Source organism: Silene latifolia, chromosome 11 (assembly GCF_048544455.1).
Source record: "Silene latifolia isolate original U9 population chromosome 11, ASM4854445v1, whole genome shotgun sequence".
Classification (NCBI taxonomy): Eukaryota; Viridiplantae; Streptophyta; class Magnoliopsida; order Caryophyllales; family Caryophyllaceae; genus Silene; species Silene latifolia.
This window is the reverse complement of record NC_133536.1, coordinates 188,690,061-188,706,095: the sequence shown is the minus strand read 5'-3', so window position 1 is coordinate 188,706,095 and position 16,035 is coordinate 188,690,061. Positions and strand designations below refer to the sequence as shown.

Genomic DNA, 16,035 nt, shown 5'->3' with positions numbered 1-16,035 from the left:
TAGGACATTTCCCTTAATGGATAAAACTGATCAATTGTATGATGATACGAGTTGATCAATTCCTTAAATTTGAACATAATTTATTTGAGAGAATTTAAAATTGAATCATATAGTAAGATTAAATCTAGTAATTAAAAGTGTTATATTACTAATAATTAATCGGTGTTTGCGAAACATGCGAGATAAGAATGATATGTTAGTTATAATTACAATAAGTTGTGAATTATACTAACTAATATTAAAATGACCATTTTATGTAAAAGTAATTTAGAATTACTAGTCAAAATGTTAAATGTGATTTATTTAATTTATAAATGATATTTAATTTGTTAAATATGCATTTTAGATTAAATGTGACATAAGACATGTTACATGTCACATGACACACATTTGTACAAATGACAAAAACTAAAAAGAGGTCCATATTATCTCAATGACCGAAATATTGGAGTAGGTTATGGGGTTTGTTATTTGTCTTATCCATGCTAATGTTATGATGATTAAATTTTGCATGAGTTAAGCTACCCTAGTCACATGGGTTAGAGAAAAAGAAAGAGCATCTTCATTTTTTGTCTTCTCTTATGCCCAACCGTGGGCTCTCTTCTTTTTCTCTATATTGAGACTTGCTCTCTTGCATGTGAACACTACTAATCATTCTAATAATTTTGTGAGACAAAAATTCCTTAAAAATAAAAACTCTCTCTAGAAATCACATGATAAAAATTAGTTCTATCATAATATATGTTCTATTAATCTAGCATTGTACTAGAAATACATTTAAGGTTTACAAATATTATATACCTAGTTAGTGTTGATATTTGTTTAAGGGAGTGTCTTCGGTGCATCTCTTTAGGAGGATTTCTACTCTTGAAATTTTGGAGGATCATCCTAATACATAAGTTCAAGAACAAGTGAGGTAGGAGACTTCACTTGTGCCCAAAATGGCCGAAAATAAGATGGTGAGAAATAGTTTTTTTTTTCATCTCTTTTTATTAAGTTTGCATGCATAAGATCATGTATTTATTTTATGACCAAATAAATTAATTCATATATGAATATGTAAACATATGAGATTATTGAATCCCAACAAAACGATCCACTACATACTCCCTATGTCAAGTCTTGAGCCATCATAGCTAAGATAAGGAATCAACTACAAGCATGGAAACTACAATAAAACGGTAAAAACGAACCTTGAGGAACAAGTTCCTCAAGATTAAAGCACAATTAAAATAGACAAACAAGCAAGAACTTAATCACATAACACCGTCCCCGGCAACGACGCCATTTTGATGAGAGAGAGTGTCATTGGGGCTCTCCATCAAACACATTTATATTCTTAATAAACAACTAGTTAGTGGTTAAGTCGAGGTCGATCCATGGGACGGTGTGCTTTGGGTTCTAAGTCTATCTATCTCTATTTATGCTAGTGTCACAATTGAGTTGGGTTTGTAGTTGGTGAGTCTAGACTAATGCAAGCAATAAAGTAGAACAAGCAATAAAAGGAAGGATGTAAACAAATGATTAAAAATGCTAGGATATCATGGGTTCATAGGAGATTCATGGGAGTTGATCATACAAACATGTTCTCAATTATAAAGAAAGCACTTATTATTGTGATGGGATCGAGTTGGTGTATAAGCTTACAATCCCTAAGAAGGTTTGGGTCCCGGAGCCGAATCGATTAGATTATACAACACCTACAAATCGACTTAATCCTTCCTATTCAACTTTATGCATGGTCTAATGAGGCTCGGGTTGGTTTATATGTTTACAAGCCTCATTGAAAAGGTAGGTGATGGGTAAAAATGCAAGGATTCATAGGCTCGCATTTCATCAAACATAACATGTGCATAAGTTGAAATCATAACAAGCAATCAAATTAATTATCAGGACATATTAGATTAAGCATGAATCAATCCTCATGTTGGTTTCCCTTAATTTCCCATTAATCCTAGATAAAGAACTACTCACTCATTATCATGGGAAACATGTCATTAATGGTGTCAATCATTACAACAAGTATAAACATGATAAGAGAATGAGGAAATAAACAATAAAGAGTAAGGAGTAAATAGATTATACCAAACTTAGGATGAATAGATGGAAAGGAAAGAATAATAGAAGAGAACTTGATTGATCCTGAAGAGTTGTCAATTCTCGAATAATAACCCAATAATATTCAATTACCCAATAATAATAAACTTTGAACAATAATTAAGGAAAGAATAATGTGGAATGGTTGAGATTCATCTATTCTAATCTACTCCTAATCTAGTCTAAGGAAGGTTTGTCTCCACTAAGAGGGCTCTCCCTCTTTAATTATTACAAATGGAGTATATATAGTAGTACATCATTAGGTCAAGTCAGGATAGATTAGTAAATAACAATGATAAGTTTTGAATAGGGAATTGCAAGTCTCGCGAGGAGAAGAGCGAATTGGACTGTTGCTTCTACCACGATCCGCTCGGGCAGAGGGGAAGGCGCTCGGATCATGCCCTGGAAACCCGCTCGTCTTGTTGTCGGGACGCTCGGATCATGCTCTGGCACCCCGCTCGTCTTGTTGTCGGGACGCTTGGATCGTTGCACGGTGGTCCATCCTCTTGCTTCATGCCCTTTGACCTACGTATACTTCCTTATTCTTGTTTCTTCGATCATCGTTCTTGCCTCCTCTTGATACTAGTCCATCTAAGATCGTCAACAAGCTTCCGAATATGCATGGGAGACGGGAATTCCGCCTCATTATCTTCTTTCCTACAAGACATATACAATGCTATAGGAAAGCAAAATAGGAAGGATTTGACGGATAAAATGGCCATGAAATGTTATAATAGTATGCAAAATGGGTTCAATTAGGGGACTAAATGTGCGCAATTAAGAGTCACATCACTATTATAAATAACACTTTATTTAAGAGATCGCGGGCTGGACCATATTTGAGATGCTTAGAGCTCGATGAAGCTAAGCAAGTACTCCAAGAAATATATGATAGACATTGTGTCAACCATAAAGGAGGAAAGAGCCTAGCCAGTAAAGTACTCAGGACAGGTTATTATTGGCCAACCCGGAGGGCTGACTGCTTGGAATATTGTTCAAAATGTGAAGCCTGCCAAATTCATGCACCAATAATACACCAGCCATCTGAACTACTTCACTCAATCTCTGCACCCTGGCCGTTCATGAAGTGGGGCATGGATATTGTTGGGAAGCTACATGTAGGTCCGGGACAGAAAGTATTCATGTTAGCCATGACTGACTACTTCTCCAAATGGATCGAGGCTGATTCTTTCAGGCAAGTAACTGAAAAGGAAGTGATATCTTTTATCATGACAAATATTATTTGCAGATATGGAGTCCCATCAGTGATAGTGTGTGATAACTGCACCCAATTTGTGGGGAGAAAAACTAAAGCATTTTGCCAAGAAGGGAACATCAACCTGGTCACATCCACTCTTGGATATCCAAAAGCTAATGGCCAGGCTGAATCAAGCAACAAGGTAGTCATAAGCTGCTTAAAGAAGAAATTGAAGAGAGGACGAGGCAGATGGGCTGAAGAACTCCCATTAGTACTATGGGCAGACAGGACAACTCCAAAGACATCAAGATATAGCCTATTCTTTGGTGTATGGCTGTGAAGCTATCATCCCTGCAGAAGTCCAGGTGCCAACATCAAGATATAGCCTGAACAATGTTGAAGCAAACAGCAGCCTGATGTAAGATAACCTGGTCCTGGCAGAAAAATTAAGAGTTGCTGCCAAAATTAGGATGGCATCATATCAACATGCAGTGGCCAGAACTTACAATAAAAATGTCAGGATTAGAGTCTTCAAGGAAGGAGACCTTATCCCACGGAAAGTTTTCCCAAATAAGAAAGAAAAATCAGCAGGCAAGCTACCCCATACGTGGGAAGGCCCCTATTTAATTGACTCAATTGTCTGACAAGGAGCATACAGGCTCCAAACATTAGAAGGAGAAATGATCCCAAGATCTTGGAATGTAACTCATTTGAAATTGTTCCATGTATAAATCATATTCTGGCCTGATCAGGTAAAAATTACATCTTTACTATCAGTGTTTTAACCTGACATGCTACCTGAAAACTTATAAGTCTCACATGTTCTATGTGCAATCCATGTCTACATATGCAACTAACCCAATTTCTCTTATTTTACTTGAATCCTGAACAATTATACATGATAAAATGATTATATGCATAAATATTCAGGATTGAGGGCCACTCTACTGCCCATTAGACTTCTTATTTATGTACTTTTTAAATTTTTTGCACCCCACTGTGCCTGACGAAGTTGGTAACCATCACCGGATACGGTGATTAGCATGACCAATCAGGCATGAAATAATTGCCTGACATGACTATTTGCTGCACACATCTACAACCGGCTCGACGCAGCAAGACGGTGCAAGGGTGTTTTATCCCGACCATCACTCTACATGCCCTCTCGACAGGCCGAGTACCAAGCCCTTCAGTCAGGCAGGGGACATAAGCCCTCCTGACAGGCCGGTTTTCCCACTCCTTCAACCGCTATGGTAAAAGCTATATGTGGTTGAATGGCTTACGTTGGCTTTAATCACGAGACAGGGACAAAAAATTCAAAAAATAGGTTAACAGATTCAGAAACTTAACAGGTTAACAGGTCTGAAGAAATAAAGCTTGCAGGTTTAAGGATATTTCGGACAAAGGAAAATCAAAAACAGAAGACAATAAGACATCAAGAAGTAAATAAAGTGAGCCAAGGAAGGCCACTACCATCATATTTATATAAAGCTCTTACCCCCTGGGGCAAAGGCACCAAAATAATTGTTAAGGCCAGGGATAACCTCCCTGACCAGCCAAACACAGAAAAACAAGAAATTAAAATTGTCTTTCCAGGGACATCCCCCCTGGATGTGCCAATACCTTCAAGAAAAATATAAAATTACTGCTCCCCCATGGAGACAGCATCAACACTACAATTTTTGGCCTGATCAGCCCCAGCATCCTGCTCCTCATCAGCATCAACATCTTGCTCCCCTGGAGAGTCGACCTCTTGTTCATTACCCATATTATACAGGTCAGGATACTTAGAAGCAGCAAAGGCCATCTCAGCTTCAGGGTTTCAATATACCCTGGCCTCCACAAGCTCCGACATAGCAGCCACTTTCCCCTTGATATAGAAGTACAAGGAAGCATCGTCAAGCTTGAACTCTAAATCATCCCTCTCCAGGGTAAGCTCCTCATTCATGTCCAGTGCCTCCTGTAGAAGCTGCTTACTCGAGCTAGCCTCGGTCTTGGCAGCGTCCCTCTCAGCCTGCACCTTTGCCAAGTTAGCAGTCCCTGCAGCCAGATCAGCCCGAGCGAAATCCAGTTTAGACTTTAGCTTATCATAATCAGATCTCATAAGATCAATCCTGGCCAGCAAAGAGGTAGCCTGATAAGCATTGTGGAGACAAGCTGCAACACCCTGAACAGAAACAGAAATAGTATAAATATTTTATCATAATAAAGAACTTCAAAAAAAAAATATATATATATATATATATATTACAAAAAATAAAAGCAAATAAAAATACATATGTACCTCTCTCACAGCAGCCAAGGCACCTGCCAAAAGGCTGACAACATGATCTGTTGAAGGAACCGCCTGAGTAGCAGTCTCAATAGGATCAAGGGTGAGCATAACATCAGATTTGGAAGTGGCATAATCACTAATTTTCACCCTGGCAGCCTCCAAATTATCCACCCTGGCTCGCACCTCCCTGACTGGGGCAGATAAATCAACTTCCTTCACTTTCCTCTTCTGGTCTGCCGAACTTGTTTCAGCAAGAGCAACCGAAGCAGGTGAGACCTTGGGAGTAGCAGACAACTCAGTTAAATCAATAACAGGCCCAACATCGCCACCTCCTTGAGAACTCTCCTCTTTGACCTTAGCCAACCTGGCAGAAAGGTCAGCCATGCCAAACCTGGCAAGGCGAGTGGATGATCTAGTGGCTATAACATGAGACACTATATTAGCAATAAAGACAGGCTGTCATGAAAAGGCCAAAATAGAAAGAAAAACAAAACAAAAATAGAGAACAAAAAGACTTACTGCCTGAAGTAGAAGCACTAACAGCCTTTGAAGGCCTGAGCACTCTAGCAGCACCTTCAATCTTCAGGTAACGAGGAAGATGACCAGCCCCACAACAGAGAGGCCAAGTCCTCTCCAATTGAGGAATTGCAAGGAAAGCATAGATGCTTGCAGTAGGATACTCAATTTCATTAGACCAATCATCAACTACAAACAAGAGAGGTATAAATCATTTAAATTTATTTACTTTCTTTAAAACTAACGAATAAACATGCAGGATAAAGAAATTCAGGATACTCACCACCGACACAGGCATCATAGTTCAAGTACGCAAGATCAAGACCCACAGAATTGGTCCTGATAAACATATACTCATCAGCCAAATTCTTGTCATGGCCGCTATCCAGATTGCTAAGAATAGGAGTGGTTAAAGCCCTGGCCTTGAAACTGATCCGGCCAGGACTATTGGTCCTGATAGCATAGCAGGCCTTCAAGTCCTCCAAAGAGAAGGAAATATTCTGTTCTTTGCAGAGATATTCAACTGAGCAGACCACCTTCCACACCATGGGCATCAATTGGTAGGAAGGCACACTAATTGCTTTAATGACATCCACCATAAGTGGAGAGAAAGGAAGCTTGGAACTAGCCCCGAAGGCCCAATCATGGATACAGAACCACCCGGGACACGACCAATCTGCCCTGACAGGAGAATGTTCAGGGATCCAAACTTCGGAATCAACAGGAATGATTCCCTTATCCTTCAAGACTTTTTCAAATTCGGGTTTCAGACGGTTTGGAAGAGACTGATCACCTTTTAAAGCTTTTGTGGGTTTAAATTCGAATTCTTTGTGGAAAATGGAAATCATTTCAAGAGGGGGATTAGTTGATTTGTCAACCGCAAGAGGTTGAACAACAGAAGGCCCTGGTAAATTTTCAGAAGTGGTTTCTTCAGGATTTGAAACGAATAGAGTTCCAGGAGACATCACTCCCCTGGAAGATTTCTTTTTTGCAACCATTATTGAAGATTTGTTGAAAATTTATTGAAGATTAAATTTTGGAAATTAAGGGAACTTGAGGATGAGGATTTTAGAGAAAATGATCGGATTTTTGTGGAGTTAAAATCAATGAAGTGAAGGCTATTTATACTCGGTAAAATTAGGGTTTTCAACCGCAAGTTACAAGAGTAATTATTGAAGAATAGCAGTAATCAAACACGCATCACACCCAACCGCTAATAGTCGTTATAGCATTTAATTGGAGACAATTCAACCGTTGAAATTAGTTTTCCAGAGTTTGAAGTTATCTCCTTATTTCTGGCCAGACCCAGCGAAAATAAGGAAATAAGGGGCAATTGTTAGGCCTGGATAACCGGAGATATTTCAGGATGACATTTCGCAGGACGTCAGGGTGGAAGAAGACGGGCGCCAGCCATGGAGAGGACAACGGTCAAAATATAAGGACAATATTTGACCAATTCAAAGATAATATTAATGTCAATATTCAGATAATAATTGGAGCATTAATGGAGAAAATTTGGTAATAAAAGACTGCAATTAAGAAAGTAATAAAGCGCATTAAGGAGCATTAATCCGAGCCATTAAGGAGGAATATTCAGCATTAAAGTAGAAGATCTGGCAGCCATTCAGCATGGGCTATATAAGCATCACTTGAAGATTATTTACGCACAACACATACTCTAGCATACAATACTCTCATACAATACTTGAGCTATTTTACGATCATTTGTGCTTATTACTCAAAAATATAGTGAAATCCTCTCCTGGCTTGGTGCCCGTGGTTTTTTCCCATTTAAGGGTTTTCCACGTACAAATACCTTGTCTTATTTTTACTTATTTATCTTGCTTTACTTTTCTTATCTCATACCCTGCCCTGCATATTCACAGATAAGTTCGAGCTAGTTAACCCTACCCAGTCATATCAAAATGAGAGCAAGCAAAACAGAAAGATTTAATTTTAAGAAAGTTTACTAATTCGGGCCTGACTGAATCAGGGGCGTTAGAGCCAACTAGAACATACATGTCAGGATACTCAGGGTTGAGGATTACCTGATCTGTTTTCATCCTGAGTGGTGCTACATATGTACTCCTGACAGGGTACGGTAATTGTTATGCGAGGGACTTACCTGCCTTGGATGGCTTTAGGGCCTCTGTATAGCATTCCTTGGCTAATTTATGCTCACCTTTGATGGTTGCTACTCCCCAATCTGTTGGTATTTTAATACACTGATGATAAGTAGAGGGGACAACCTTGACATTGTGAATCCAGGGCTTGCCAAGAATGACATTGTAGGAGGATAGAAAGTCTAGAACTCCAAATCTTTCATTAGATGCAACGCCTTCAACATAGGTAGAGAGATAGATCTCTCTAAATGAATTCTCTATCTCACCGTTGAACCCTACCAAGACACTGGTTTTCTTGGTGATCTGATCCTCGCCGATCTTCATGGCTTTGAGTACGTCCAGCATGATTAGGTTCACTGAGCTGCCTCCATCTACCAAGATTCTCCTTACGTTGGCAGTTCCATCTTGCATGGTGATCACCAGACCATCATGATGTAGGTAAGGGAAGCCCACCAAATCACAGTCATTGAATGTGATATGTGGTATATTGCTAGGCTTGCAGGGTGATTTAGTTTGAGGAGTCTTGGCTATCTTTTTTGCTGCTGAACTAGTCAGGCCACAAATCTCTGATCTGCCATTTATGAATTTTACTTCATAGAATAGAGGTGGAGGAGGGAGATTGCGTTCATGCTTTTGCTTCGGGTTGACTTTACTAGGATCTTCATTCCTGCCTCTGGATTTGATATGATCTTTGAGGTATCCTGCCTTTAGCAGGTAGGCCACTTCTTTCTTGAGAGTAAAGCAATCCTCCGTTGTATTCCCTATATCCATGTGAAATTCACACCACTTGGCATGGTCCTTCCTTGGATTTAGGTCTCTGATTTTTTGGGTCACCTGACCACTGGTCCCATGTTATACAGTCGCTGGACCAAACCTGCAATGTCAACACAAAAGTTATGTTCAGAGATAGGTGGATGAACTTTAGCCTTACCTTGTTGTTCTTGCACTAGGTTGACTTCTGATTGATCAGGCCTGGTATATGGACTACTTCTGTAGTTGTTGCCCCTGCTGGCGCTTCTCCTGTTTGGCTTGTCATAGTCTTTTATGTTGCAGGGTCCTCCAACCTTGTAACTCTTGTCTTCTTCTAGCCTGATATAAGCAAGTGTCTTTGCTTGAACATCTTCGAAGGAATGACAAGGGTACTTGGTCAGCTCGCCATAGAGATCACTATTAGGTAGTAATCGTTGCCTGAATGCTTCAACAACCATTCCAACGTCACACCTGGGAATTGACACGTTCTCTTTGTTGAATTTGACAAGGAAGACTCTGATGGTCTCATCTGGTTTCTGGGTAATCTTGTACAGGTCACTAGAACGTTTCTCCAACTCCCTACTATTTGCGAACTGCTGGTTGAATGTATTGATCAGGTCAGCAAAGGATCTGATAGTTCTATTAGGCAGGTTGATATACCACTGTAGTGCAGGACTAGTCAGTGTTGTTCCAAATCCTTTGCACATGCAAATCTGCCTAAATTCACTGGGAATAGATGCAGCCAATATTTTTTGCTTGTAGAAGGCCACATGATTTTTTGGATCTGAGGTCCCATCATAGGTCGTCATGGATGGAATCACAATTTTTTTTGGGAAGATCTACTTTAGCTATCTCGTCAATAAAAGGCGAGTCAGCATAGCTTTCAGGGGAAGCTTCCTCCATGCTGGCAGAGACTCCGGGTATTTTCTCGAATTTTTCATTGAGTTTCATGATTTCCTGGACTATTGCCATCGTGACGGCTGCTCATATTTCATCAGCTTTATCATCTTTTGGGGGTCTCCTAATCAAAGTTGATCACACTTTTGATACCACTCGGACTCCCAAAACTTGAGAAATCAAAGTGCTTGACAATTGATGAGAATATGGTTCCTGACTGGATTTTGGAGCTTGATCCCTTTGACTTTTTTAATTTTTGTTTCAAGGCTGATTCAGATTCTTTTAGTTGCAAGATTTTAGCCTCTAACGGTGCTATTTTTTGTAATGTGGCAGTCAATTATTCTTCTATGGTTGGTTGAGACATGTTTTTGCTAATTCCCTTGTTTTTTGGATTTTTTAGGTGGAAGGAAAAAAGATATTAATGGGCTAGATGCCCCACGGTGGGCTCCAATCACTACTACAATTTTACTCAAAGAGGACGCCCCTTAGAGTACGCTTGGACACGGAACCGTCTTATACTAGTCAATTATTTTGGCGCCATTAGTGATTACATATTTAGGACGGTTAATAGAGACACCCGTCCTCGTTATAAAAGCAACAAGGACGGTTGGTCAATAAAATCGTCTTCTAATTAAAAAACAAGGCGGTTATATTACTAGACCGTCTTCTTATATTTTAATAGTGATGATCCAAATTCCCAATCCTCCTATTCAAACACAATACACGCACAAAACCCTTATACCCTAAAGCATAAACCACCCTCACCGTCTGTCTCTCGTTCATCTCTGATGCTACCACCAGCGCCTCGCAAACCACCGCCACGACATTATTCTTCATCAACGCCCTAAAGCAACATCGTACCACTGATGACCGCCAATCATTCATCGCCTTACCAAGGTGTGTGTCAATCGTCATATTCTTCATTAAGTACATAATAAATCGTTTATTTAGTACAAATTGATTTCGTAACTACCATAATTGAACAATAAAATCAATTCTGCATATCATATTCTTCATTTAATTTCTGATAATTCGTTAATCTGCTTGTGCTACAGCTCCATTTTTTCGTTAATCTGCTTGTGCTTATCCCGAATCCCCTTACTCTTCTTGTGCTTATCTGTGTAATGGTTGATTTTGCTGAATTTTTCAATCTTTCTTACTGCAAGCTTTTCGTATAAGACGATTTTAAGTTAGATTATCATGAGACCGACTCTTACAATGGGAAATTGTTAGATTATTAATGTGCCTTGGGTAGAAGGTTAGAAATAAAATTGAAACTCTTGATTATTGCTACTGCTCCATTTTGTTGATTTTGCTGGAAGAGGTTCTCAATTGGGATTCAAGCTCTTGATTAAAATGAATAAAATTCAAATAAAATGATTGTAAGAAGTGCGAGTTTATACTCGTATGAAATGGTAATTCATAGAATGTAAAATACTTTATAGACGGTTATTTAGTTGATGTATGAAGTGAAGTGTGTGAGTTATACTCGTATGAAATAACTATTCATAGAATTTGCGATACATATACAACATCTTCGTATACTGTACTTCGTATACTGAACTTACAGTAACATTTTATCAAATTTATATAGAACTCATTGTGACAAAGAGTAAAGCTAAGCAAGCGGCTTAGTTTTTCAATCCCATATTTTATTTGTAACCAGAAGGCTTAAAAAGGCAATATTTTAATGAATTGAAAGTTGTCTAACAATTGGATCAACACATAACTTTTTTCTTTTATGAAATCAGTTTTGCAAGTAATTTCTGATCAACTATAACTCAATGCTTCTAAAACTCTTAAAACTCTTGAAACTGGGTCTTTCATAAGCTACACCGTACAAAGCAGTACAATGGCATACAACTGTCGAGCGAGAACGTCTCCTAAACTAACCACAATGTCGAAATAAGAGTAAACAGGAATAAACCACAAAATAATAAATAACGAAAAGCATGAAATGAATATCAATTAACACTTCTTTGTCTGAAATGCACACCTTGAGAAGGATACCGAGTGATTTTGGGTGCCATTATGCTGCTTTGTACGGTGTAGCATTCTAAGTTTGACCTCTTTTACTTCTCTTAAGGTTAGAGGATTTCCTTTTTTTTCTTTCTTTCTTTCTTTATTTATTTATTTATTTATTTTCGATTGTCTTTTTACCTCTTTTACTTCTCTTAAGGTTAGAGTTATTTCCTGCTTTGGTTGATGGGTTTATAGTAACCATCTTTATCATCCCCTCTTGGATAGTCTCATGGATTGGGATTACTCTTCGGGGACATGTTAGCTGCACAGTTGAAAAATGGGACGATTCAGTCGTGTGTACATGTTGTTAGTTGTTAAGCCTCGAATAAGAACATTTATGGATTACTACATGAGCAGCCAGAGAAAAGCATTTTAACCTCAAAATCACTTGTGGCCTCTAAACCAAATGGAGAGTTAACAGTACATTCAGAAACTAGTCTAGGAATGCCCAGCTTCGGTAATCAATCTATTTTCCGAGACTCTTACAGTTTTTCTCTACTAATTATTTAAAAAATTAACTCCAAGAAGCACCAAGAAAAGGACAGCAGATTAAGAAAACTCTAGGTCACCATTTAGTCGGATAATAAGCTAACAGGAAGCAAGGAAAGCAGTGTTATAACCAATGTTACTCAGACTCGTCTACTCGTATCCGAGAAAATACGTATCGGAGTATCTGATACGGCTATTTTGTATGAAATTTTCAATATTATGGTCTAAAATGAAGTATCGTATCGTATCGTATCTAAGCTACATGTACATAGGATCTCTCTCACTATATCATATTTATGTATCTACGCGTGTAGATGACTTGAATTTGTTTGCGGTGAAAGACTGATATCAAAGTTAGCTAATCATGATCTGAGCTCGGATAGAGAGTGACATACTTTCAATGTAGCAGTATTAGTCTCATCTTGTTGTTGCGTCAGACTGTTCTAATCTTGTTAGTATGCTGACACCAAAGAAATTTTCATCTAATAATCAAATGGGAATCTTCGGTTGTCAGTAGAGACATTTTAATGCTGCCTTGTAATTTCAGACCGCGTAAATTCAGTTTTGTTCGTAGGCAGGGGAATAAATTACCTCATGTAATGGCTCATGTAATCTGCTAAAGTATGGGTTGATATTTGTTCGGATGACTTAGCTGACATTGTGTATCGAACTTCATGGCCTATTTATAATATGGTTACCTGCCTTTCTATCAAAAGAAGCAGTATTAGTCTTATAGTTAAATTACTACTAACTAGCAACATGAGTATCATGTTTTTCAGTTTACCTATCGATTAAACCGAACTTAACTAACAGTTAATAGATTAATGAAACAGTCTCCTAAAATTAATTTTGGTAGATAATCTCAGTACCAAAATCATAGCTAAGGAATCATTTGTTCAATGGCCACAAAATAATATTCATAGTCCTAATGAGGTAATTTCAATTGCTAACCTTAATATTCAGCCTTAAATGTTTTCCATGCTAAAGAGGCATGTATCATAAACCTCTCCCTTGAAAATCTGGAGAATTTGCAATGTAACATTTCTATTATCTTTATTTTCATCCTTCTTGCAGAAAAATACACGAGAAGAAAAAGCACGGGAATCAACCAATTCTACCCAACCAAAGACCAAGCCTTTAGACCCAACAACATCAACAATATTTCTTGGCGTAAAAGTTAGTCTTGAGTTCAGGCAAAAGTGGAGAACCGTGTCGTTGAAGAAGTTGGTAAAGGAGGCTCGTGTGTTAAAGAAGAGTATAAATGTAAGATTTATTGGATTTTCTGAAATGTAGGAAGATATATTTAAGCTATACGACTATTGTCGTATAGGTTATGAATGAAACACTTTTTATTTCAAAAATCTAGTTGTCAATGAGCATGTATTTGATTTTATAAATTGGTGCCAAAATTTGGATTTTATAAATTGACGCCAAAAATTAGGCAGGCTATATTCATAAATTGGCGCCAAAAATTGGGCGGGCTATATTCACAAATTGGCACTAAATTGATTTAAAAGAAAAAGATATATAGAAGACGGTTCCTTGACAAAGCGTCATGAAGTTGGCGCAAAAATTATGCGCGCAATGTGTTCAAAACAAGACGGTTGAGTCACAGAACCGTCCTCTTTAAAAATGCAAAAAAGACGGTTCTAAGCCCCAACCGTCCTCTTGTAAAAATCAAAAGAGGACGGTTTGACTTTATGTCAACCGTCATCTTAGGCAACGAGGACGGGTGAAATTAGGACGGTTGTTTTAAGGTTTTAGGACGGTTTTTAACCGTCCTCTTTGTCTATATTTGTAGTAGTGGATGTGTGTAAAATAATAGGCTATAATGAAGTCTTCATGCATGATTTATGAATTTTTGATGAAAAATAGCATAAATAGTGACTTAATTAGTGAAAAATTGCTAAAACATACTTCATGACTAAGGAAAAACGTCACACGTTGCATTTTATTATCTTTTTCAGATCTAAAATTGAAAAGTTGATGAGTATAATTTTCTCATGTTTTTATGATTTTAATTGATAAATCCGATAAACCGCAACATAGTTTTCCGATAAATTTTTCGAAATTTTAACCTACGTTTTTGAACATTATGAGTGTCATGGTATTTTTCTAGAATTTTCATGAGTTTAAATTTCAAATTTTGAATTTATTTGAAATTTTTGTGATTTATTTGGAGTTTATGGCATTTTATTGTAATTTTGAGTCCATTAATGAACAATTTTAAGAAATATGAGTTAATTATAGTCAAATAGTTAGTGGAGACTTATTTTGAGTCCTAAGTTGGTTAGGGTAATTAACTTGCGCATAAATATGATTTTATGTAATTTATTGTGATTTTAAAAGGTTGAATCACGCAAATCCGTAAAAACCGATTAATATACGATATTGGCTCCTTAAAGGCGATTTAGCATAAAATTGGGCATGTTCATACATATTATAATGCTGCATTTTATTTATGATTTTCATAATTTTATTTTATGTAATTTTTGAATTATGTAATTTTTACTTAGTATGGCCTTAGTTTTAATTGATATTACCCGAAATGTATGGGGATTATCGATTCGGTTGTAATTTATTGTGATCTCGTATCACCGTTTTGTAATTTAATAGATTTATTTTAATTTTAATTACAAATGTATAATAGGAAATTATGTAATTTGTTATGTAATTTATTTATTCCGGAGATCCTTGAAGACGATGTCACTCAAAAGGAAATCCATTAAAGACGGTGTTACCTCGAGATGCGTGCCTCAACCGAAGTTCAAAGGACCAATGGAGTTGGTTTCCGAATATGTAATAGTTAATTATATTTTCTATTTTAGGAAGGCCATACTAGGATTTTTCATTATGCTTTGCATTTTATTTATATGTTGCATGCATCGCTAAATCGCCATAACTAAAACATGCATTATCTTTTTAATCGAGTTTATCGACCGTGTCAATTACAATTATCGTAGTTCACCGCTTTAGTTCACTTAAAACGTGATAGATAACAAATTGACATGACCTCTCGCTAAAATAAACAATTGAGACTTAGCCTTACCAAAAAGTAGAAACCATGAAAACCTATTTCATGAGGGAGTGCACTCGGCCCTACCGGGGTACAAACCTTGTTACGTAGGGGAAGTGGGTGATAAATGTCTATCCACCGAATTCATGTTGATAAGGGATGAATCGGCCCTACCGTGCCCAAGTTGATGTGGATTTGGATCATGGACACATTTATTCGAAATTTGGATTGAGCTCAACGGAAGTATTTGTGACCGTAGTCGCATGTGTTCCGGGCTAAAGATAAATATTAATGTAATTTTATCGACCAAGAGTTCTAAAAGTAGAATCGATTAAAGCGTTAATCCACCGAGTTATAATTATAAGGGATGAATCGGCCGTACCGTGCCCAAGTTAATATGAATTTGGATCTTGGAATCATTTATCATAGTTGGGTAGAGGTCACTATGTAAATGCTTTACTTGTTAAATTATTTACAAGTATTATTATAACGATAAATGTTTTGTTTTCACTATTCCGTTGTCATTTTGTTCTATTTCTTTACCTCAATTTATATACGATATCATTTCGTTTTTCGATTCAAATCTCCATTAAAACATCGTAACTAAAGATAAATATGAATTAGCTTCTAAAACCTCATATGAACCATTGCT

General features: G+C 37.4%; 1 long non-coding RNA gene across 1 annotated transcript; it reads left to right on the top strand.

Moving 5' to 3' along the window:
- The first annotated feature begins 571 nt into the window (after nt 1-571).
- LOC141615242 (uncharacterized) lies at nt 572-13,784 on the top strand. The gene is made up of 3 exons (XR_012529745.1): nt 572-959; nt 10,257-10,753; nt 13,442-13,784. It is a non-coding gene; the product is annotated as an uncharacterized LOC141615242 (long non-coding RNA).
- The last annotated feature ends 2,251 nt before the right edge of the window (nt 13,785-16,035 follow it).